This window comes from Dermacentor silvarum, chromosome 7 (assembly GCF_013339745.2).
Source record: "Dermacentor silvarum isolate Dsil-2018 chromosome 7, BIME_Dsil_1.4, whole genome shotgun sequence".
Taxonomy (NCBI): domain Eukaryota; kingdom Metazoa; phylum Arthropoda; class Arachnida; order Ixodida; family Ixodidae; genus Dermacentor; species Dermacentor silvarum.
In genome coordinates, this window is record NC_051160.1 from 24,904,427 (window position 1) to 24,927,942 (window position 23,516).

At 47.6% G+C, this 23,516-nt stretch overlaps 1 long non-coding RNA gene across 1 annotated transcript; it reads left to right on the forward strand.

Moving 5' to 3' along the window:
• Positions 1-17,367: 17,367 nt before the first annotated feature.
• Positions 17,368-23,290, forward strand: LOC125947286 (uncharacterized). The gene is made up of 3 exons (XR_007468152.1): positions 17,368-17,434; positions 17,821-17,868; positions 23,170-23,290. It is a non-coding gene; the product is annotated as an uncharacterized LOC125947286 (long non-coding RNA).
• Positions 23,291-23,516: the final 226 nt, after the last annotated feature.

Sequence of the window (23,516 nt, forward strand, 5' to 3'; positions counted from 1 at the left end):
ATGTTTTGTCGACAATGATGTGCTGCATGTAGAAGTGACATCCTTGTTTCAATCGGTGGGGGCACATTGGCATGACATTGACAAACAATACATATGTCTTTATTTAAACAATAACTGTGGTATGCAGGCATTCGATTGGTCTAAGCGAAATGCACTAGCCGACCAATCAGGCTTTGCAATTCTATTGCCATGGTCCACATCGGGAAAAACTACCTGTGCATCACTATATCCGACAATACAATCTTTTTTTTGTGCGTGCTTCGTTTAAAATACATTGTAACTATGAACACACCTCCTGTTACTGTAATCGCTGCCACAAAAAATTTAACGGATTGTGTAATAAAATTCTTAAGTTATTTTTGTCAAGATGTCCGTTAGCCAACTTTTAGCGTAACGTTTGCAGGGCTTACTGAAGTACTTCTAGGGGTCCACTGCTACACAATGTCTTGGTCAAGACATCTGCCACACTTTTGAATAATCCGTTCAAGACATATCTTAGACATCAAATGGCTACTTCAGTTTTCGTGGATAACATCAAGCCCTGTCATCAACATTCGCAGTGATATAGCGATGTCCGAAGTAACTATTACAGAAGCAGGAATGTGCTCAATATTAAACAAACCTAAATTATCTTCGGCATCTGATCGGATCGGTTTCAACAACAATAATAGGAGCTGCAGGAACCTCGAGGATCTGCAGCCCCTCGTTTCACGAAGGAAAACGACAGGAGTACGACGGGGAACGGCGTAAGGAAGGTGAACGAGAAGGTCGAACTGCTGGTGAGGGCGAGCGGCTGTATACAGGGCGATGGTCGAAGTGTTCGCGACAGATGTTTCTGGTGCATCTTGGGTTGGTACATGGTGCTGACTTCGGGGTGGGGAGGGGGGGGGGGGGAGTGGCGGAAGCTGGAGAAGCTTGTTCTAGAAGCCGAGGGCCAAGGACTTCAGCAATACCGTGCAATGTGTCTGACACGTCCACATCGAAAGCAAATTGGATTGTCGTCAGGCGTTCTCCACGAATTCAGATCGCGATAAACAGGAGTAGGAAAATGGCGTTGGAGACGGTTGAAGGTGCGCGAAGGGCTAATGTCAGCACGGTTCACAGAACAGATGTTTTGAAGGCCCACGTGTGCCATTGTATAAGTATAACGGATTGCATAAGTGATATGTTCGGTTAGGGATCACTGCGCTTCCCTCGCATTCAATGTACACTCGGCCACAAAATATTGCGGGGCACACGAGCGCGTGACCAAACGGTCCTCCTCGCCTGCTGGCACTGCACCCCTGGTGTCGAAGCCGACGCTTGCGCGCATGCGCGCCCCTCCGTGACTGCAAGCGTGCATCTTTCTGCGCTTCTTCCTTGCGCGCCGGCGATATCCGAGTGCAGCCGCGAAGGGCCCTACTTGCCTTTGGCGATGTAAAGGCGATGTGGCGGCTTCGACGGGCAAAACTATGTGAAGCGTGAGCTGGCGCGCGCCACTCCGGTCGCTTTTTGTCGAGTCACGAGCGCGGCTGCATATCGCCCGGTCGCGAACGCAACAAGACTTTTTTTTTTTCTGCACTGCGCCTTTTCGTGGCTAATGATCGTTCCTTATTTCTTTTCACGAACGGGAAGTTCTCCCGACAGAAGGCCGTGTCAGAAAAGCGCGCTATAGAAGGAGCCGGGCAAGATGAAAGTGAACTTTTTATTGCCGTTATATCAACTAAGTTTCGCCCCTCGAAGCTGCCACAGCGCCAATCGCAAGAGGGGCCCCTCGCGGCGGCACAGACTGTTATGGGAGCATCGCCGCCTTGCTGCAGTGCTCACTGAGGTGTACTGGAACAAGCTTCGACAAGGTCTACCCAAGAAGCCCGAGAAAAATACAACAGGCACACCGGTCACCTACCTAAACGGAGCCTCTCTTCCGTCGGCCTTAGACGATGTGCTGAAAATGGGACCTAACTTCAGCCTTGAGCCACGGGCACAGAAACACGAGCTGTTGGCAGCAGTATACAGAGTGGCAAGGAAGGCCCCTGTAGAAGAGAGGAACCACTGTGTCTCGGAAGGGGTTGGCTGCCTGATGAAGAGATGAGGGAGCAACAACAGGAAAAGCGAGAACCTGTGACCCTTGATAGCTCACTTCGAACAGTACGGCCTCAGGCTTCTCCAGGCGGATAAGGTAGGTGGGTTTGTTGCGATTCCGTCTCCCGCTTTCGAGTTAAAAGCGGCTGAAGCAATCGAGAAGAACTTCAGGCCTTCAGAGTTGAAACCTCGCAAGGCAAAGGCGCTAGCGCTGCGTTTGATCAACGGACTGAATTTGGATAAATTGGAGAAGGAGTGGTGTAAATGCCAACAAAACGTTCTGCGTGTGTTCTTCACTACGAAGACGCATAAGCCCCACTGCCCATTTAGGGCCATTGTGACTGAGGAGGGCTCTTGGCAGAAGCTGGTGTCAAGCTTTTCGCAACGGGCTTTAAAGGGACTTGCGCCGCCGGATCCTATTGCAGTACAGAGTTCGTTGTCCCTCGTGGAGCATCTTAGCAGTGGTTTTCCCAGTGCCAATGCCGCCTTCTTGGTCGACATTGAGGACATGTTCTATTATATACCCTAGGACGAACCTTTAGAAGCAGTGCGGGTGTTAATCGAGCATAACGGGACTGTTGCCTTTCAGAACAAATGCGGAATTGCACTCGAGTCTTTTCTGGAGCTTCTGAGTGTGTATTTAAGGTGCACCATCCTATAGCATGGCGACAAGTATGTGGTGCAAAAACAAGGCATCTGCATTGGTTCGAATGTCGCGCCTGTTCTGTGTAACGTGTTTTTGGCCAAGTTCGATTTAGCGTTACGTGAAGCACTTCATGATACGCGTGTTGTCAGGGTGTACAGATATGTCGATGACTTTTTAATCATACTAAATCTTTCTCCAACTGACCAGCTATCATATGTGGCAGATCAGATTTTAAATGTTTTTAGTGCCTGTTCAAAGAACATGGTTTTTACCAATGACGTACCAGCTGACAAGACCATTCGGTTCCTAGATTTAGAACTCACATTTTCACCTGACGGACACGTGTGTTGGAAATATGCTCCCAGGTCTAAAAAAAGCACTTTTGCCTTTCGGGTCTGCCCCCTCCAAGTTGGTTAAACGCAGCATTGCGAATATGTGTTTTATGAATGCACTGAAGAAAAGTTGCCCGCACGTTATGCAGCAATGTCTTGCGGAGCAGGTGGATCGGCTTAAAGCTTCGGGTTTTCCTTCATCTCTTCCGTTGACGGTTGGTGAAACCTTGGCAAGAAAAATGAAGAAAACACGTAAGAATTCAGATCGCCCATTAGAAGAGACAAAAAACATTGAGGTGATTCCCTACTTCCATAAAATTTCCCATGGGCTGAAAAGAGTGTCCCAAAAATTCGGTGTGAACTTGGTGTTTTCAGCCCCTCGAAAGCTTTCTGACCTTTGTGCCCGCATCTCCGGCCGTGAACGAGATTCAGCCTGCAAAACCAGCCACCGAACAGAGTTCACTAAGTGCGCTGTGGGGGTGGTTTATTCAATCCCCTTGGCTTGTGGAAAGGTATATATCGGCCAGACAGGGCAATGCTTAAATGAACGCCTGAGCGAACACGCCAACACGCTTCGATCGGGTACAGGGAGCAACTTGGCATTGCGTGTGAGGGCTTGCGACCGCTGCTCGCCTTTGTTTCACAGTACTAGCGTCATCGGCAGGGGGAAGTCCAAGCATGAGCGCGAACTGCTTGAAGCGTTCTATATCAAAAAGAACGAGCGGGTTTGCGTAAGCGACTCTTCCGTTCTTATCACAGAGAAGCAGTGGCGGTTTTTATCGGGGTTAGATTGAATTCTTTAATGTGGCTGATAGGCTTCCTTCTGCTGCACGTGTGCTTGCGCAGGAAAAGCGGTGTTTAAAAGTACGTGGATGCTTCAAATAAATCAGTTGTAAGTCCAGCGACTGTGTGTGTGTGTTTGCCTCCTTCTGGTCCTGCGTCGTGGGTTTTCGGTGTTTTTTTTTTCGCTTTAGAACATGAACCAACTAGCCCAGGAATTCACGCTTCTTAGTCTTGTTTGGAATCCGCAGGGAAACGAAACCTGTAAGTCCGAACATGTAATAATTTTAAATAATAATAATAATATTAAAACTCAAAATAATAGTAATTATTTATTTATGTATATATAGGTGCCCAGGAACAACCCTGAGGTCTAAGTGCTGGCGCATGCGACATAAAAAAAAACGGCAGTGGAAAATCAATAAAACCAAACAATGAATAAAAATAACAATATTGAAAAGAAGAACACGCACAACTAGGCGCAAAATTAATAAACAAGAAAAATGAGGAGAGTGGCAATTGAACAATATGTGAAACTATGACACAGCAACGCAAAGCTAGGAAAGAACAATGACAGCAAGTTGTGAAAAATATCAAGAGCATGCAAGTAAGCGTTATAAAGAATCTGTATTCTGTAGACAGTTGAGTGTTGGTGATGACATGTAGGAACAGGGAAACGTAAATGTTCTCTGTTGATCTTGCCCGGAATACGAAACATATTACCACTGAAGAGTTCGGGGCAGGTGAGGATACCGTGAAGGAGTTTGAATAAAAAATTGTAGGACTCTTCAGCTTCGCCTTTAAGAGTGGAACGCGATAGGGTTATTGGGCCCCGTTCGCATCGCATTTTCTTTATGAGTAGGCTTCACTGCAACACACAACGTGGGAAAGCCAGCTTACAAAGACCAAGCTTACAACGATCCCTTAATGTCGGCTTCACTTTTCAATCCAAATGAATTGCTGGGAAGACATTTTTCTGGGGCAATAGAAGCCATCTTATAACAAAATGTGAAAGACCTACGACCTTTTTTATTACTTTATTAATTGCTTGCTGTTGCCCCGATGCTCGCGCGTGTCCAAAACGAATTAGGCAGGATAAGTCCCACTTTGACCTGCCGAGGAGGCGAGCGCCATCTGAATGGTGTTTTCTCAAGTAACCTACTAGGGCGCGCCGCTGTTCTTATGGTAGAAATGCTGGAGAAGGGTTTTTTTGTTGGAGTTTCCTCGTAACAGAATTATGTTTTTTCGTACGTTCAAATTACAATCCGACGCTATCATGGCTGCAGATTGCAGTTAAGTCGTAGTTCACGAGTTTTCTGACGGATTTTACTTTGAGAAATTGAATTTTGTTCACTAAGGCCTTTGCGCCACGCGGATGGCCTGCGTTGTAGGGTTGGTTCGGGCTGATTGTCTCCGCCACGGATGCCGGCGTCGCCGGCATCCGCCGGATTTTCTGCTACACGGGGCCCTTAACTATATCGCGGTAAAGGAAACAGACTGTCAGCGCTGTCACGTCGGCAGTGAAGTAAAACTACCACCATGCTACTACTGCTACTATAACTTCTACTATTACTACGAATAATAATAACAGTAATAATAACTTGCTTTTACATTTGCAGTTCATATCCCGAAGGTTCGGTTGAAGAAGCCTCACCAGCCACACCGTGAGTGCCATTTTGAACTTGTTGCAACAGCGAACACTTCGGCAATATGTAATCGTTGCGAAATCATAAATCAGGTAATCGAGAAATCTGCGGAGTACAATCAACCTCTCTACATGGCTTTCATAGATTATGAAAATGCATTTGATTCAGTAGAGATACCAGCAGTCATAGAGGCATTGCGTAATCAAGGAGTACAGGAGGCATACGTGAATATCTTAGCAAACATCTACAAGGATTCCACAGCTACCTTGGTTATCCACAACAAAAGTAGAAAGTTACCTATCAAGAAAGGGGTCAGGCAAGGAGACACAATCTCTCCAACAGTGTATTTTATTTTATTTCCAATGCTATTCACTGCATGCTTAGAAGTAGTATTCAAGCTCTTAGACTGGGAAGGCTTAGGAGTGAGGATCAACGGCGAATATCTCAGCAACCTTCGGTTTGCAGATGACATTGTCCTATTCAGCAACAATGGAGACGAATTACCACAAATGATTGAGGACGTTAATCGAGAAAGTGTAAGAATTGGGTTGAAGATGAATATGCAGAAGACAAAGATAATGTTCAATAGCCTGGCAAGGGAACAAGAATTCAGGATCGCCAGTCAGCCTCTAGAGTCTGTAAAGGAGTACGTTTATCTAGGTCAATTACTCACAGGGGACCCTGATCACGAGAAAGAAATTTACAGAAGAATAAAATTGGATTGGAGTGCATACGGCAGGCATTACCAAATCCTGACTGGGAGCTTACCACTGTCGTTGAAAAGAAAAGTGTACAATCATTGCATTCTACCGGTGCTAACATATGGGGCAGAAACTTGGAGGTTAACAAAGAAGCTCGAGAACAAGTTAAGGACCGCACAAAGAGCGATGTAACGAAAAATCTTAGGAGTAACGTTAAGAGACAGGAAGAGAGCGGTGTGGATCAGAGAACAAACGGGGATAGCCGATATTCTAGTTGACATTAAGCGGAAGAAATGGAGCTGGGCAGGCCATGTAATGCGTAGGATGGATAACCGGTGGACCATTAGGGTTACAGAATGGATACCAAGAGAAGGGAAGCGCAGTCGAGGTCGGCAGAAAACTAGATGGGATGATGAAGTTAGGAAATTTGCAGGCGCAAGTTGGAATACGCTAGCGCAAGACAAGGGTAATTGGAGATCGCAGGGAGAGGCCTTTGTCCTGCAGTGGACATAAAATATAGGCTGCTGCTGCTGCTGCTGCTGCTGCTGCTGCTGCTGCTGCTGCTGCTGCTGCTGATGATGATGATGATGATGAAGAAAAGTCGCATGTCGCCCAAAGGGGAAGCATTCAAAGCGACAAGAAAATGGTAGAGAACTACGTTAAGCAAGGTTCGTGTATTTTATTGGCAGTATAAATTATAGTAAGCACTTGCCAGTTGAGAGGCATGGTGTCACAAGCGCACAGGCAAACATGAACATATCTTACTCGACGACCACGAAACGAACTCTCGCTCTTACAACGCAGGTGTAATGAAGAGCGCCGCGGCAGCGGCAAGAAAGCTCTTCGCGCTGCCTCTCGCTACACCGTGCCACACGGAAAGTTGAAATTTGGTGACGGTCCGACACGCGGGAACACAGCAGGCATGAAGCCACCAGGCATCTCGGCTCAATCTTCGCACCTGCCACAGCTTGTCTCCAAGATACGGCGCGTGGGCCGCGTATGCGCTCAGCCGCGCGGACTGCCTTGCGCAGGCGTCGCGGGCTACAAAGGAGGATACACACGCTTGCCTCCTCTCCACATAGCGCGTGCTTGATCACGTGACCTCCAACACTGGGCGCTTGGGAAGACGGCGCGCATCAAGCCTCCATCCTTCTCGGCTCTCTCTCTCTCTCTCTCGTACGCTTTCCTTCACGTCCCATAAGGCACGCGGGGATCCTATCACGCTTGAATTTTGTACGGAAGATCATGGCGACGGCGAAAATTCGCCAGGAGTGTCCATATTGTTGCGCAAACGAGGGATTAAACACCGAGGGCTATTTACAGTGCATATTTACAATTATTCAGAGACCTTCGCCTGTCGAGGAAATGGCGGTAAGCGAAGCTTGTCGCAAGACGACGCTGTCGCGGGCGTTCCGCTTCGTTTGCCCTAAACTCAGGGCTGGCGCCTCTTCGCTCACGTTTGGCCTGGGCTAGAATCGCACGGCAAGTTTGGCTTACCCCCAATTTTCTCGACAGGGGAAGGGCTGGTGATTTTGTCTCTTTGGGTCCCACGTGTGATACGTGTAGTTCAAGGGCTTGTAACAGGTCCCCGAGCCCGTGCACAGGGATATGTGCCACTGAGCTTGGACCCTTTCTGCACTATCACCGGGATCGGCCCCCTTTTTAGGGTGACACCACCATCACCACCACCACTGACACTTGTGAGCCTATTAAGCTTCGCTTAAAAACAGTTGCAGCGCTGGCCATTCCACGACAGCTGGAGACCCAGGAGCAGTTCGTCTTCTTCGTCGGAGCTAAGGCGTTGCGCCGCTGAGCAGGAGGTCGCGGGATAGAATCCCGGCCGTGGCGGCCGCATTTCGATGCAAAAACGCTCCTGAGCTTTCCATTTAGTGAAGGTTAAAGAACCCTAGGTGGTCAAAAATAATCCGCAGCCATCCACTACGGCGTGCCTCATCATCAGCACTGCTTTTGGCACGTAAAACCCCACAAAGAAGAAGGATCCTTAAGTGACGAAAGCCAGCAGAGCGTGTGATGGTCCGTGATTACAGGGAAGTGCGTACCATACAAACACGGGCGAAATTTAGAAACCGCCCAGAGGAGAGCCAGACATTCACGCTCTCTAAACGAACAATTGCGCTCTGCTGTTTTGAGGCGGCGGCTTGCGAGGACCATAACACTACAATGCAAGCACACGGGTGTTTTTGCATTTCGCCTCCATCGAAATGCGGCCGCCGCGGCCGGGATTCGATCCCGCTACCTCGTGCTCAGCAGCGCAACGCCTTAGCTGACTGAGCCACCCGGCGGGTGAGACGTAATCTCATTCGCTGCGAATGACATTACACGTGCCGTGTGACACGGGTATGACATGCTCCATTTTCACAGTGATTTTAACCATTGTTCTATTTATAACTTCTTCAAGGGAGTTGTCAATTTCTTTTTCATTCTCAGGGACACCATAGATGATAAGATTAGACCTTCTGGAATGGTTTTCCAGATCGTCCGCCAGATCATACACCTTAAGCTCGAGTGCATGTACAGTTTTCTCCAAACTAGCCAATTCATTAATACAAGCCGTTACTTTACCATCAAATGCCATCAGCAGTTCCCGCTTGGAATCAGTTGCGGTTAATCGTTCTTGCTTGAATTCCTTCAGGACCTCAGCATCAATTGCAGTTGCTCCAAAATGGTAGCAGTATCAGGGCTGGAGTTATATAGTTTCAATGTCATCACAGAATAACAATAGCGTTTTGGTAAATGCAACGCTAACGCAATAGCCATGGGCACGGCAGCAGATTATTATTTGACCGAGAACTATTGTCAGAACGTTTTTTTCACCTGCGTAAAGAAAGTGAATGGATTAGACGGATGCATTCTGGTGGTGCCTGCCTTGCCCTGCGCGCGAGCGGCCTCCGTATGCGCCTTTCTATGCCACGATGCCAACTTTGCCACCGTAGAGCCGTTGATTTCAGCTTCAGTATTGGCTGCTGTTGTCACAAAGTGCGCAACACTGGTGACGTCGGTCTGTATCAGTGACCTGGATGACACGAGGAATTTCTCACCATCGAGTATCAGCATCATGCTGCCGTGTACACCGGACGCTGACTCGTCGCATCCCGCTGACTGTAGGGGCAGAACGACCAACAACTGCGTAAATAAGGTGAACGGATCAGGCGGATGCATTCTGGTGGTGCTACCGTGCCCTTTGCTGTGCCTATGATATCAAATCGAGGAAAGTCAAAGCTTTAGGCGGCAGGCGGACGAAGGCGGTCGTACTAAAGTTGGTTGGGATTTCGGCACGAATATGCGCGAGTAGAGGAAGTTCGAGGCGAAGTGTACCGGCAGAAAAGTCGATCAGAGCGGAATGCGCCATAAGAAAGTCTAGTCCGAGGGTAAGGTCATGGGGACAATTGGTCAGCACTCTAAAAAGAACAGGAACGTGGTGGCCGGCGACGATTATGCAGGCAGTATACATTTCAGTGGCGTCAACAGTGCTGCCATCGGCGACACATACGGCTCGTGTAGTAGCAGGCATGAGAACCTTCTACGGTCGACGACTGACGTTAGCACTCATTATGGAAACCTGTGATCCAGTATCAATTAACGCCGTAAAAGGGAGACCGTCGGCGTGCGTTGTTAATTGTTGGAGTCGCAGGTGTAGATACAGACAAGGTGTCGTCACCGGGAGCCGTGGTGGAAAGCTGGATGATGCGGCCGCAGCGGAGCTCCGTGGCGAGGACGGGGAACGCCAACCTCGACCAAAATGCTACGCGAACGAGGGATTAAACGCTGCATGCTATTTACAATGTATATTTACAAAAAAATTTGTATATCTACACGAACCCGACCCGAGACCGAAAAATAATGTTTTTCAGAGTTGAGACGCCCGAGAATAACTCGCTGCACGTTACATGCACACCACCAGAAAGCCCGATCCCAGCCCGGGCCCGCGTCAAGAAACCCGAGCCCGGCCCGGGCCCGGGTCAAAAAGCGCACGCCGTGCCCGAGCCCGGCCCGAGCCCGTGAAAAAACTGCTCTACCCAGCCCGGCCCGCCCCACGGGCCGGGCCGGGCCCGGGCTTTCGGGTAAGCCCGAGCCCGTGCGGTGCTCTACCCACGCCCGCTACGTGGGAACCAGTTACTCAACCACTGAGCCACGCAAGCGCTTGATATCGGGCACCGGAAAAATGCGCCTTAAACGCAGACGATCCGAGCATCCGCCAGTATGGTGGCGTCATCTAGTTAAGGCGCTTGCAAACGCGGATTGCGCAGGCGCAGACGAAGAGATGCCATTCAGACGAGGCGCGCAATAATAAAAAAAAAAAAACACGTGACTCCAGCCTCCGCCAGTATGGTGGTGCCATCTAGTTAAGGTGCCTGCAAACGTCACAGGCCTGCGCGGCCAGGCATCATCGGGCTCAGCAGACTGCTGTGCAGAGAGCATTACAAGCCGCAACTCGCCGTCGACGCCGGGCTGGCAGTTCAGATCGTTCTCGCCAAAACGAGGGGAAGAGACTTTGTCGCGAAGACCGGCCCTGGTGTGCGTGGGGCCGAAATTGGATCTACTCTTGAGCCACCCCAGCAGTTTACGCTGTGACGTGCTGTGTGTGCCGCGCAGGCCTGTGACTTCTTTATTCCTCATTTCCCTTACCCCAGTGTAGGGTAGCAAACCGGACGTTTGTCTGGTTGATCTCGCTGCCTTTCCTCTCGTCGCTTTCTCTCTCTCTCTCATTCTGGCGGTAACGTGTACCGGCACTGCAACGCCATGCGGATACCTTTACGCCACACCGCCTTTATATATTTGGTAGGGCGGCGGCTTGTAACTTTTTCCTGGCTACAAAAATACTTTATGTACTGCAAATACTACATTGTGCCCGGATTCAACGATTTCATAGAATATTCGCTACTTTTGTGTGGTCCTCTTCTTTCGAGCATATGAGACGACATAATATCTTTAGACCCGTATGTGCTGGCGGACTTGGCCTAGTGCACCTGTTTGTACGACAGATTGTTTGGCGTTTCTCATTTTTTCGAGATACTTCACACCCAATAGTACGATCATTCATACAAGGGAACTTAGTCGATGGATTACCCAATCTGGTAGTTTCATCCCAATATTCTGAACGACCTTGTTTGTGAGGTTTTATGTATGAAGTATATTTTCGCTGTGCAGTTTCTCTTGGTTCAATTTTCCACTGAGCATCTCTCCACAGTGTCCAGAAAACAACTGTATAAAGATTTGATACCAATGATTTTCCCACCTCCCCTTTACCGTTCTACATTCTCAAGTTTGCCAGGGAATGACGTACTTAAACGAGTCCGCAAGATGCCTTTATCCCCATGTACAAAAACGTTTTGTTTAAATTACAGTGTCACATTACCTGTCAAAAGTTGGTTGCACAAAAAAGGAATTTTTGTATCCACTGTGAATTATCGCCTTTGTGATGTACCTGAAAACTATAGAGCTTCATAAGTTGTAAAGACGCAATATTATTTTGAGATGTGCTCCTAAGAACTCTCAAGATAGACTTCATTTTGAATCACCATATACCATCCGATAATTGTTTGCACCCTACGGGGAAGACGTGCCTTTTTATATGGTTTTCTTAATTGGACTACATAGCTTATGAAAGACACGCATGTTGGACCGAAACGCTCAACCTGTTGTTTTGTCGAAAGTTCCCCACACTTAAATGATAGGTCACCTGAAGGACATGTGTGACTTGACAGAGTTTCAACCTATCTGGTACCACCTCTTGTTACGTTGCTTGTCGTTGCCACCTTTTTAAGTTCAAAGCTACTTCTAGTTTTTGTGTGCGCATGGTGTGCTCAGCGAGATTGTAGATCATTTCTAAGCCATGAATATGAGATGTGTTGTCTAGTGCTTCCACGCCTTTCGCATATAGTATTTACTCGCATATACATGTTGCAATAAATTATCATCACCATTATCATCATCAGCCTATATTTATGTCCACTGCAGGACGAAGGCCTCTCCCTGTGATCTCCAATTACCCCTGTCTTGCGCTAGCTGATTCTAACTTGCGCCTACAATTTCCTAACTTCATCACCCCACCTAGTTTTCTACCGTCCTCGACTGCGCTTTCCTTCTCATCCATTTTCTAACTCTAATAGTCCACCGGTTATCCATCCTACGCATTACATGGCCTTCCCAGCTCCATTTTTTCCTCTTAATGTCAACTAGAATATCGGCTATCCCCGTTTGCTCTCTGATCCACACCAATCTCTTCCTGTCTCTTAACGTTAGGCCTTACATTTTTTCGTTCTATCGCTCTTTGTACGGTCCTTAACTTGTTCTCGAGCGTCTTTGTTTACCTCCAAATTTCTGCCCCATATGTTAGCATCGGTAGAATGCAATGATTGTACACTTTTCTTTTAAACGACAGTGGTAAGCTCCCAGTCAGGATTTGGCAATGCTTACCGTATGCACTCCAACCCAATTTTATTCATCTGTAAATTTCTTTCTCATGATCAGGGTCGCCTGTGAGTAACTGACCTAGATAAACGTACTCATTTACACACTCTAGAGGCTGGCTGGCAATCCTGAATTCTTGTTCCTTTGCCAGGCTATTGAACATTATGTTTGTCTACTGCATATTCATCTTCAACCCCACTCCTACACTTTCTCGGTTAAGGTCCTCAATCATTTGTTGTAATTCGTCCTCATTGTTGCTGAATCGGACAATGTCATCTGCAAATCATTCCATGCAAAAAATACCATGTAAGAAAAAAAGACAGTGGCTGAATCGGTTAACGTGGTGGGCTCGCAACCAGAAGGTCGGTGGCTCCATTCCCCAGTCCGACGAGCAATCTTTATTTTTGCGCGGCTTGGGTTTTTTTCGTAAGCCAACACCGGCACCGATGCGAGTGAGGCAATACAAGCTTCGCAATACAACTGCAGCTTTGCGTTGGTTTGGTTTAGAGCTGGCCAGTTCAGCCGACAGCTCGAGAACTAGAAGTTCTTCTTCGTCGGGGCGCCCGCGCACATAGTCCAAAAGAAACACGCAACATGCATGTAGCAGTATAATTTCTGTCGCAATAACATAACGATAAAATGTTTAAGTATTACAAATTAAAAGCGGGTGGACCATTTCGATTTGGAAGCGCAATTACAAGACAGTGTTTATATTATGAAGGAATGTCGTACTATGATCTGAAATGAATATACATAAAGGTGTACAATGAAATGACGGGCCCCCAAGAATATTGAATATTGTTGTCTACAAAGTGTGCGACGGCTATTACATGCAGAGAAAGTGAGAGAGAGAGAGAGAACCGGGGTGGGAAAGGCAGGGAGGTTAACCCGTAAATATTCTGGTTTGCTACCTTGCACTGGTGAAGGGTAAAGGGAAATGAAATATGAAAAGAATAGCGGTGAGATAAAACAAAGTTTTGTGAGCACAGCATATAATACATCACGCACATTGCACTTATAATTTCAGATCATGTACCACACGTCAGTGAGCCACATGTGCATAACCCAAGCCATTCGGGTGAGTACAACTAGACTCCTGCTGTAAGGTCTAACAAGTGCAACGGCGACTTGACGAAAAAAAAGGTCTTTTTCCAGTGCGTGTAACTGACGTAACCGTAAATCAGTTTAGCAGCGCTTTCATTCAGGGCAACGCTCATATGTGCTTCATATTTCATCAATACGTCGTTTCTTCTTTTTTTTTTTCAATAGACAAAGTCTGTCGAAAACCGTTAGACCGTCTTCATGCAGTCAGGATCAGTGTATGACACGACGAGGTGTCCCATGCTAGCGGTTTCGTTGCCTCATCTCATACGACATAAACTACAATTGTGATGGCACGGTGTGTTGATCGAGCTTTGCCACAAGGCTGTTACTCAGCCCCTCTGTACAAGGAGATTCACGGTTACGCTGACCCTATTGTTGTCGCTGGACCTCTAGCGTGGAATGACCATTGCGGGCACCCCTCATTAGACAGTTTCATTACTGCGTACGTTGCTTACTTGGGATCGCTACGTTCTGCGTAGTGCGCATGTGCACAACACAACATGACTAGTACGTGAGGCCTACGTAGTCGTAGCCTCACGCGTTAGAAACGCGCTAGAAACGCGGCCTTTCGTTAATGTTGGGTATTTATTGCCATCGTGGTGCGTGCGTCTATGTGCGCTTCGTGGCGTAGTGGGCTAACGCCGCGCGCTCGGAACCGAGGGGTCCCTGGTTCGATTCCGCGCTACGGACACAACTTGGGAATTTTTTTTCTCATTTTATTGCGATAGCAATTATATGGACACTCCAAAGCAGATTTCTGCCATCGGCGTCGCCGTCGCCGTTGCCGTCGCCGTCGCCGTCGCCGTGAGGTTCCGTATGACGTCAATGGAGATGAAGTCGTCGCCGCGCGCCGCCGAACGCTGTATGTGCGAGTGGAAGGGCGCGAGGGACGCGCGCTTTCACGGGGAGTGAACGCACGGCGGAGAACAAACGCGCGTTCTGTGCCGTGCTCCCTTAAGGGCTGCAGAAGTAGGCGTCTCTTTCCTCCTTTACAATCACCATATATGTAGAGCAAACGCGCCTTCTTGTGACGCACGAAAGGCCGTGGGGGGGAGGGGGAGGGAAGGGAGGCGACGTTTAGCTGCGGCACCAAGTGCCTATTTATATCAGAGGCTCCGGCAACAGTCACCAACGCCGCACGCATTTTGTGCGAACGCGGGCAAAACGCCAACGGCGTCGACAGCAGTTCTGCGTGTTGCCGGTGCTGCTGCGTGTCCAAGTTTATACAGCTGATAAAGCTACTATCATTACTCCGTATAGCTCTCTACAAATTTGCTATCGCAATTGATGCTTCGCCTTTCAGGTGAAACTGCGACAACTTTTTTCTCAGACTGGTTACCCACTACTACTACGACGACGGGGACGGAACGGGTGCCGCTATAAGGAGCTTCGCTCCTAAAACAACATAAGTACCCCAAAATGTGGATGGGAAAACGGCTCCGCGGTAGCTCAATGGTGAGAGCATCGCACGCGTAATGCGATGGCATGGGTTCGTTCCCCACCTGCGGACGGTTGTTTTAGGAGCGAAGCTCCTTATAGCGGCACCCGTTCCGTCCCCGTCATAGTAGAAGTAGTGTGTAACCAGTCTGAGAAAAATGAGAAAAAAGGTTGTCGCAGTTTCACCCGAAAGGCGAAGCATCAATTGCGATAGCAACTTAGTAGAGAGCTATACGGAGTAAGGATAGTAGTTTTATCCGCTGTACAAACTTGGACATGCAGCAGCACCGGCAACACACAGCACTGTTGACGACGCCGTCGGCGTTTTGCCCGCGTTCGCACAAAATGCGTGCGGCGTTGGTGACTGTTGCCGGAGCCTCTGATATAAATAGGCACTTGGTGCCGCAGCTAAACGTCGCCTTCTTTTAGGAGCGAAGCTCCTTATAGCGGCACCCGTTCCGTCCCCGTCGTCGTAGTAGTAGTGGGTAACCAGTCTGAGAAAAATGAGAAAAAAAATTCCGAAGTTGTGTCCGTAGCGCGGAATCGAACCAGGGACCCCTCGCTTTCGAGCGCGCGGCGTTAGCCCACTACGCCACGAAGCGCACATAGACGCACGCACCACGATGGCAATAAATACCCAACATTAACGAAAGGCCGCGTTTCTAGCGCGTTTCTAACGCGTTTGTGCTAGCGCGTGACGGCCCGTGTAAGAAGCTGGTGTAAGACGCTGTGGCCTCTCCGCCTTACCTTCAACGCGTTTCGAACGCGCTGCCCAAGGCGGTGGCAAGTCAAGTTCAAGTCGAGGAGCGTTTATGAATACGCCGGGTATACTCTCTCAGCAGTCATGTGATGGCGTCGGCAAACGCGGTGCACGTTCCGGCATGTGTAAATGGCTGCGTAAGACGCTGTGGCCGCTCCCCCTTACTAGAGAGTACTGCACGTTTCTAACGCGTTTGTGCTAGCGTACCCTTAAGCGGGAGATCCGATGATTCCCTCCGGAGCTTCGCCCACTCATCATCATTCACCCCGTGGATATGCTGTGATTTTTTTTCATCCGCTTTAATTTCTGTTAATCATTTTCTTTATTCGGATTAGTGAGTACAAGTGATTTCCCCTATGTTGTCCTTGGTGTCATTGTGTGTTGGCTTCCTATGATATATATATATATATATATATATATATATATATATATGTGTGTGTGTGTGTGTGTGTGTGTATGGTAGGGGTTTTGTAGGTAGGATTGTTTTTAAAACACTCTCCTGGGCAGCTGCATACACCTTCTTACCATGTGACCCATATCCCCTCCATTCCATTGGCTGCGTCGTTCCACCCTTATGCACACAACTTAATGTGCACCTGTTCACGTGTGGATTACTCACAAATTACCTGTCTATCTCTCTCTCTCTATTTTTCGCCGCTGTATGCACGCCCAAGTTTGTAGTTGCGTTCTTGTTGTAGTTTGTAGTTGCGCCCGAAGTTTGTAGTCAGGTTGGTTTCTATCTCGCGCGTGTGTCCGTTGAGTTTGACATGAGTAAATGTACGTGTTGGTATGCATGACGTCACTAAATGTGCATGTGCTTGTGGTCATAGACCAGGCACAGTTTGTATTTTTTTTTACACAGAAAATGTAATAATTTAGCTCTGTGTGCGTGCAATCGCAATCTTGATGAAGGCCGGACCCCGGCCGAAACGTCGAAATTAAATGTTTTTGCGTTTGTACGTGCCCCTGCACTTCTTTTAATATATATATATATATATATATATATATACAAATGAAGGGGGCCTTCTGAGCCCCCCCCCCCCCCCCCCCCCTCCACTGAAGTGTAGTTGAAATTGGAATGTAGACAATAACGAAGAAAAGGGAAATAAAAGTGCACGAAAATGTAAGTTGTCGCCGGCGGGAGCCAAGTTATCTTTTCGTCCACCTTTCATTTCCCTTTTCTTCATTATTTTCTACATTGCAATTTCAACTACACTTAATTTCCCCGATGCTTTCCTTGGCTTCGTTGTCTGTTGGCTTTATGTGGTTATGATTAATTAACAAAATCGAGCCCCTCGGTTTTCCTTCTTCTGAAGTTGACCGAATGTAGGGTGCATCTGCACTGGGCAAAATGTACTCCTTCGGTAATTACGGGATTTTTTCAACACTTTGATCACTGTTGAGCCTAGACTATAGGGCATTTCCAAGCTACCAAGGTTTGATAATGTTTGTTTATATACGTTTTTTAGGGGGCGGAGACCGTGCACTCGTCGCGATGACTGCAGCAAGCGCTGTGGGCGGCCTGGGAAGTTCGGGTGAGTATAGCTATCCATTCTAACGAAGGGAAACTTTATTGTCATTTATAGCAGATGCAGATAACTTTACAGCACAGTGTTTCAGCAGGGAAATTTGCTTCCGACCGCACACTGCTATGTTGTTGCTTTCCGTCTCAGCTAAATGAGCATCCTCTTTCGTGTGCTACATTTTATGGGCTTGCGAATAGTAATTTTTACATAACAGAACTCGATAGCACCATAATAATTACGATCGCTGGTAGAACTGAACTTGATAACATGATAGATTATGGGTGATATGACATTAAGTAGTAAAAATGGTTGCCAACTGCGTGGAAGATTGATTGAACGTGCTGTGTATTGCAACCGCAATGTTTTTAACAGACCCACTTTTTATGTCTCTATAGCGTCCGATATAGCATCGACTGTGATGAACAATCAGCAAGGAAAAAATGGTGAGTGCAACGGCAAAATCAGTCTGTGCTCTGGTGGCTGTGAAATTAAATTGGCAACGAAACGTTTATGCTGCGCAGGACCCTACAGAATCCACGAAATAGTGTATTTGTGCTTGCGTTTGTGCTTTCTTTCTCCGAGGTACAGTACATCTGGATAAAAGAACGCGATCTGCTTGTACCTGGGCTAATTAAGCTAATTAAGTGGCTCCACTGCTACTGCGGCGCTTTTAAGGAAATCGCGAGTTATGTTTTGACATATGACATTTCCTCTCGTTGGTTACTTTTGCCGGGCATTTACGAACGCTCAAGAAAAACGATGGCGCCGGTGCAGTGCCTTTGTAGATGGCTAATATTAACTATTATTTGTCCCGGAAATATTTATTCACATACGTAATGTTCTTTGTCTGTCTGTCAGAGACATCGTGTAGTATGGAAGATGGTGTGCGTTCATGCACCCGTATATATATATATATATATATATATATATATATATATATATATATATATATATATATACCCAACGGTAGCTCACGAAGGTGGCAGATTTCCCAGGAACGGTAGCGAATCGAAGCGGCGCCTAGGATGTTGGCATAGATATATCTGCGCCGTCATTTCTTTTCCTCCGTTGTCATTTTTTACGTCATAATACATATATCAGTTCCGGTATTACATCGCCATTTCAAATTGTTCCTGATGACTGCATAATATATATAGTTATCTACAATGGCTCGGATAAACAAGCTCCTTGTGATGATGTGGATAGTGGCGTGTGGCGCTGCCAAGACAAAGTGCGTGACAAGCCAGCTTGAAGTGATGGTGATGTATGGCAGCACCAAGAAGAGGATTGGTGATGATGATAATGGAAGAAGACCTAATGGAAGAAGCCTAGCTGTGCTGCAGTGGCGGCTAACTTGTTAAAATACATATCGGACGTCTAGTGCTGCGTGTATACACCCGAATGCCGGTCTCCGCGTTTGGGATATTACTGGCCGATCCTGGCAAGCTCGCCAGATTGTGATGAGGAAACAACGACAAACTCGCCGGTTTCCAGTTGGGCCCAGGATCCTTTAATAATGACACGGCAGACGAGAGCTTGGTACACGAAACACAGACTTTAAACTGACACGCTAACACGATACAGATGATTTACATACACATGTACGTGGCTATAGTTCGGAAGTTGTCCTTCCATATAAAGCACGTGCCTAGCACTCGCCCGTATTCATCGTCGTTGCGGTGCCCGTGACGGTGGTTGTGACGGTAGAGCGCTGTTGTGGCTACGTCGCTGCTGTCGCGCCGCACATTGTCGCACCACGCCGCTCCTTGTCGCGACGTGGAAGCAGGAGAAACAGCAGGCCGGTAGAGCACCAGGCCACTGCTGTACTGGCCAGTAATGCCTGACCTGCAACGCCTCGGCTGCTAAAACGCCACGCTCGGTCGGCGGACAGGTAGCTCAGGCGCCCCGGTGGCCAGCAGGAAGCACTGCACCAGGCCGCTATCACAGCAGGCCGCTGGTACACAGGAGAGCAGAGCCACGAGCGGGATCCACGACCAGGTCCGCACGGTAGCAGAACGCCCGGTCGCCAGTCCTCGGGCTCGCTCAGCAGGCTGGTAGCTCAGGCGTCCCGGTGGCCAGCAGGAAGCACTGCACCAGGCCGCTAGAACAGCAGGCCGCTGGTGTAGAGGAGAGTAGAGCCACGAGCCGGATCTACGACCAGGTCCGCACGCTAGCAGGACACCCGGTCGCCAGTCGTCGGGCTCGCTCAGCAGGCTGGTAGCTCAGGCGTCCCGGTGGCCAGCAGGAAGCACTGCACCAGGCCGCTAGAACAGCAGGCCGCTGGTGTAGAGGAGAGTAGAGCCACGAGCCGGATCTACGACCAGGTCCGCACGGTAGCAGGACACCCGGTCGCCAGTCCTCGGGCTCGCTCAGCAGGCTGGTAGCTCAGGCGTCCCGGTGGCCAGCAGGAAGCACTGCACCAGGCCGCTAGAACAGCAGGCCGCTGGTGTAGAGGAGAGTAGAGCCACGAGCCGGATCTACGACCAGGTCCGCACGGTAGCAGGACACCCGGTCGCCAGTCGTCGGGCTCGCTCAGCAGGGTGGTAGCTCAGGCGTCCCGGTCCCAGCAGGAAGCACTGCACCAGGCCGCTAGAACAGCAGGCCGCTGGTGCGCAGGAAAGCCCAGCCACGAGCTGGATCTCCGACCAGGTGCGCACGGTAGCTGGACACCCGGTCGCCGGTACCCGAGCCTGGAGCCGCCGTTTTGCGAGCTTGCGTTCGAGGCTGCCGCTCGCTCTCACGCTCTGCGTGCTCTCGTGCCACTTCTTTGTTCATGGAACGTGGTGGTCTTCTTCTATTATCATTATCACCTATCCTCTTCTTGGTGCTGCCATACATCACCATCACTTCAAGCTGGCTTGTCACGCACTTTGTCTTGGCACCGCCACACGCCACTATCCACATCATCACACTCCTAAACATTATTTCAATGCCTTATGGTGCAATAAATGTAAGATGTCACTGAATGTGGCAAAGTGCGCACGGCGCCTTTGTGACGAAGCGCTCACATGATATCGATAGTCACAAAATGGAGAATGTTGTTCTAGCTAATGTAGTAGGATCTGGGCGTATTTCCATATTGATCTGAGATAAGAGTGAGCACGTCAGCCGTGCTAAACAACGAGACAGTTCGGTTAATAAAGAACATTTAGCAACAGTTATATTTCATCCTGGCAAACTCGAGAGATCAGATAGAATTCGCTGAACTGTCAAAACTGATAAACAAGAAGAAAGTAAGGGATATTCAAAAATATAACGTGGAAAAGATTGAGGAAGCAGTCAAATATGGACGCAGCATGAAATCAGTGAGAAGAAAACTAGGCATAGGACAAGGCAAAATGTATGCACTGGAAGATCAGCAGGGTAATATCATCAGCAATTTCGATGACATAGTAAAAGCAGCGGAAGATTGATCTGTACAGTTCCCAGAGCAGCCAAGCTACTTTCATTCGAAGTAGTGATGAACAGGATACAGAGGCGCCTTCTTTAACTAGCGATGAAGTTAGAAGGGCCTTGAAAGACATGGCTAGGGGAATTCTGCGGGAGAAGATGGAATAACAGTCGATTTAATCAAAGATGGAGGAGATATCATACTTGAAAAGATTGCGGCCCTTTATACGTCATTCCTCACGACTTTAAGACCAGAGAGCTGGAAGAACGCCAACATTGTACTAATCAATACGAAGGGAGACATTAAAGAATTGAACAATTATAGACACATGAGCTTGCTTTCAGCACTATATAAAATATTCAACAAGCTAATTTCAAATAGAATCAGGGCAACACTTGACTTCAGTCAAACAATAGAACAGGTTGGCTTCAGGAAGGGATATTGTACAATGGATCATATCCATGTCGTAAATCAGGTAATTGAGAAATATGCGGAGTATAATCAACCTCTCTATATGGATTTCATAGATTATGAAAAAGGCATTTGATTCAGTAAAGATACCAGCAGTCATAGAGTCATTGCGTAATCAAGGCGTACATGAGGCATACGTGATTAAAATATCTTCAAGGATTCCACAGCTACCTTGGTTCTGCACAACAAAAGTAGAAAGTTACCTATGAAGAAAGGGGTCAGGCAAGGATACACAATCTCTCTAATGCTATTTACTGCATGCTTAGAAGAAGTATATTAAAGCTCTTAGACTGGGAAGGCTTAGGAGTGAGGATCAACGGTGAATATCTCAGCAATCTTCGGCTTGCAGATGACAATGGGGACAAATTACAACAAATGATTGAGGACCTTAACCGAGAAAGTGTAAGAGTGGTGTTGAAGACTAATATGCAGAAGACAAAGGTAATGTTGAATAGCCTGACAAGCGAACATGAATTCAGGATCGCCAATCAGTCTCTAGAGTCTGTAAAGGAGTACGTTTATCTAGGTCAATTACTCACGGGGGACCCTGACCATGAGAAGGAAATTTACAGAAGAATAAAATTAGTTTGGAGTTCATACGGCAGGCATGGCCAAATCCTGACTAGGAGCTTACCACTGTCATTGAAAAGAAAAGTGTACAATCATTGCATTCTACCGGTGATAACATATGGGGCAGAAACTTGGAGTTCAACAAAGAATCTCGAGAACAAGTTAAGGAGCGCACAAAGAGCGATGGAACGAAAAATCTTAGGACTAACGTTAAGAGACAGGAAGAGGGTGGTGTCGATCAGAGAGCAAACGGGGATAGCCGATATTCTACTTGACATTAAGAGGAAAAATGGAGCTGGACAGGGCATGTAATGCGTAGGACGGGTAACCGGCGGTCCATTAGAGTTACAGAATGGATACCAAGAGAAGAAAAGCGCAGTCGAGGACGGCATAAAACTAGGTGGGGTGATGAAGTTAGGAAATTTGCAGGCACAAATTGGAATCAGCTAGCGCAAGACAGGGGTAATTGGAGACTGCAGGAAGAGGCCTTCGCCTTGCAGTGGACATAAATACAGGTTGATGATGATGATAATGAATATGATGATGATGATGGTGATATTTCATCCACATCCGCATGCGCGATTATATGAGAGCTTGCTTGGATCCACACCGCTGATTTCGTAGACAAAATACGCGCAGAATATGATAGTGCCGTGTTTTTCCTTGGTAATTATGGCAGGAGGCTAGGTAAGACCGATAGTCATAAAAAATTGGTACAAATTAGAAATCAGTCAAACTGCTATGTAATTTTTTCTTTTATGTATCGTAAAAGCGGCAATGATAGCGAGTGTTATTTTATGCCACCCATTTATGTCTCTAAAAGACGAGATATGTTGAAAGACCCTGTGGGGTTCCTTTGAAGAGTGATGCCTTTCGATATTAATCTTTTTTTTACAGTCAATAAAATAATTCGGAGCATTCCGTTGCTTGGGATGTTGTTTCTGTGTTTTAAATGAATATTTGTTCCATGCGAAAGCGATTTTGCTCATGCCTTGTTTTGAGAACTGCACCCCTAGCTGCTATAATGGCTACAATGGAGAAATAAAAGAAAAACAATAGAAACAAATAAACGTTTTTTTTTCACCGCACCTTTCTCTTTCTCTCTCTCTCTCTCGCTCCTGCTCTCATACGCACACGTACGCACGCTTAGCTGGCTGCATTTTACGAGCGACCAACGTGTTGAACATTCAGGTACAAAGGTTTGAACTTGTGAAAAAGGAGGAAAGAAAACAAGTGATACTGAAAATGGGGAGTAATGATCCTGTGGAAGATATGACTGTTTTGATATGACTGGTATTTTTCAACTTTCCAGAGGAATGATCCTGCAGTCTGCATGAATACCTTCACACCTGCTGGGGTATGAAGACAAGAAAAGAGGAACCCTCATCGTCATCCTAACTACTAAGAATAAAAGCAAATAACGAGTGAGCAATACAGATTTATTGATACATTGTTTCCCAGAAGACGTCCCCAAACGCAACGAATCGTCGTCGGAAGGGCGGCTTGGTTGCCTTCACACGTTTGCAGGGCAAAAGGTTTCCTCGTTTCCCTCAAACCGCCCCGAAACGCAACCAGTAGTCCTTGAGGTGGTCCTCCCGGGTTGTTAGGCGCAATGCCGGTTAACCGTCGCCTTCTTTCGCAACAACCTTGGCGCCTGTC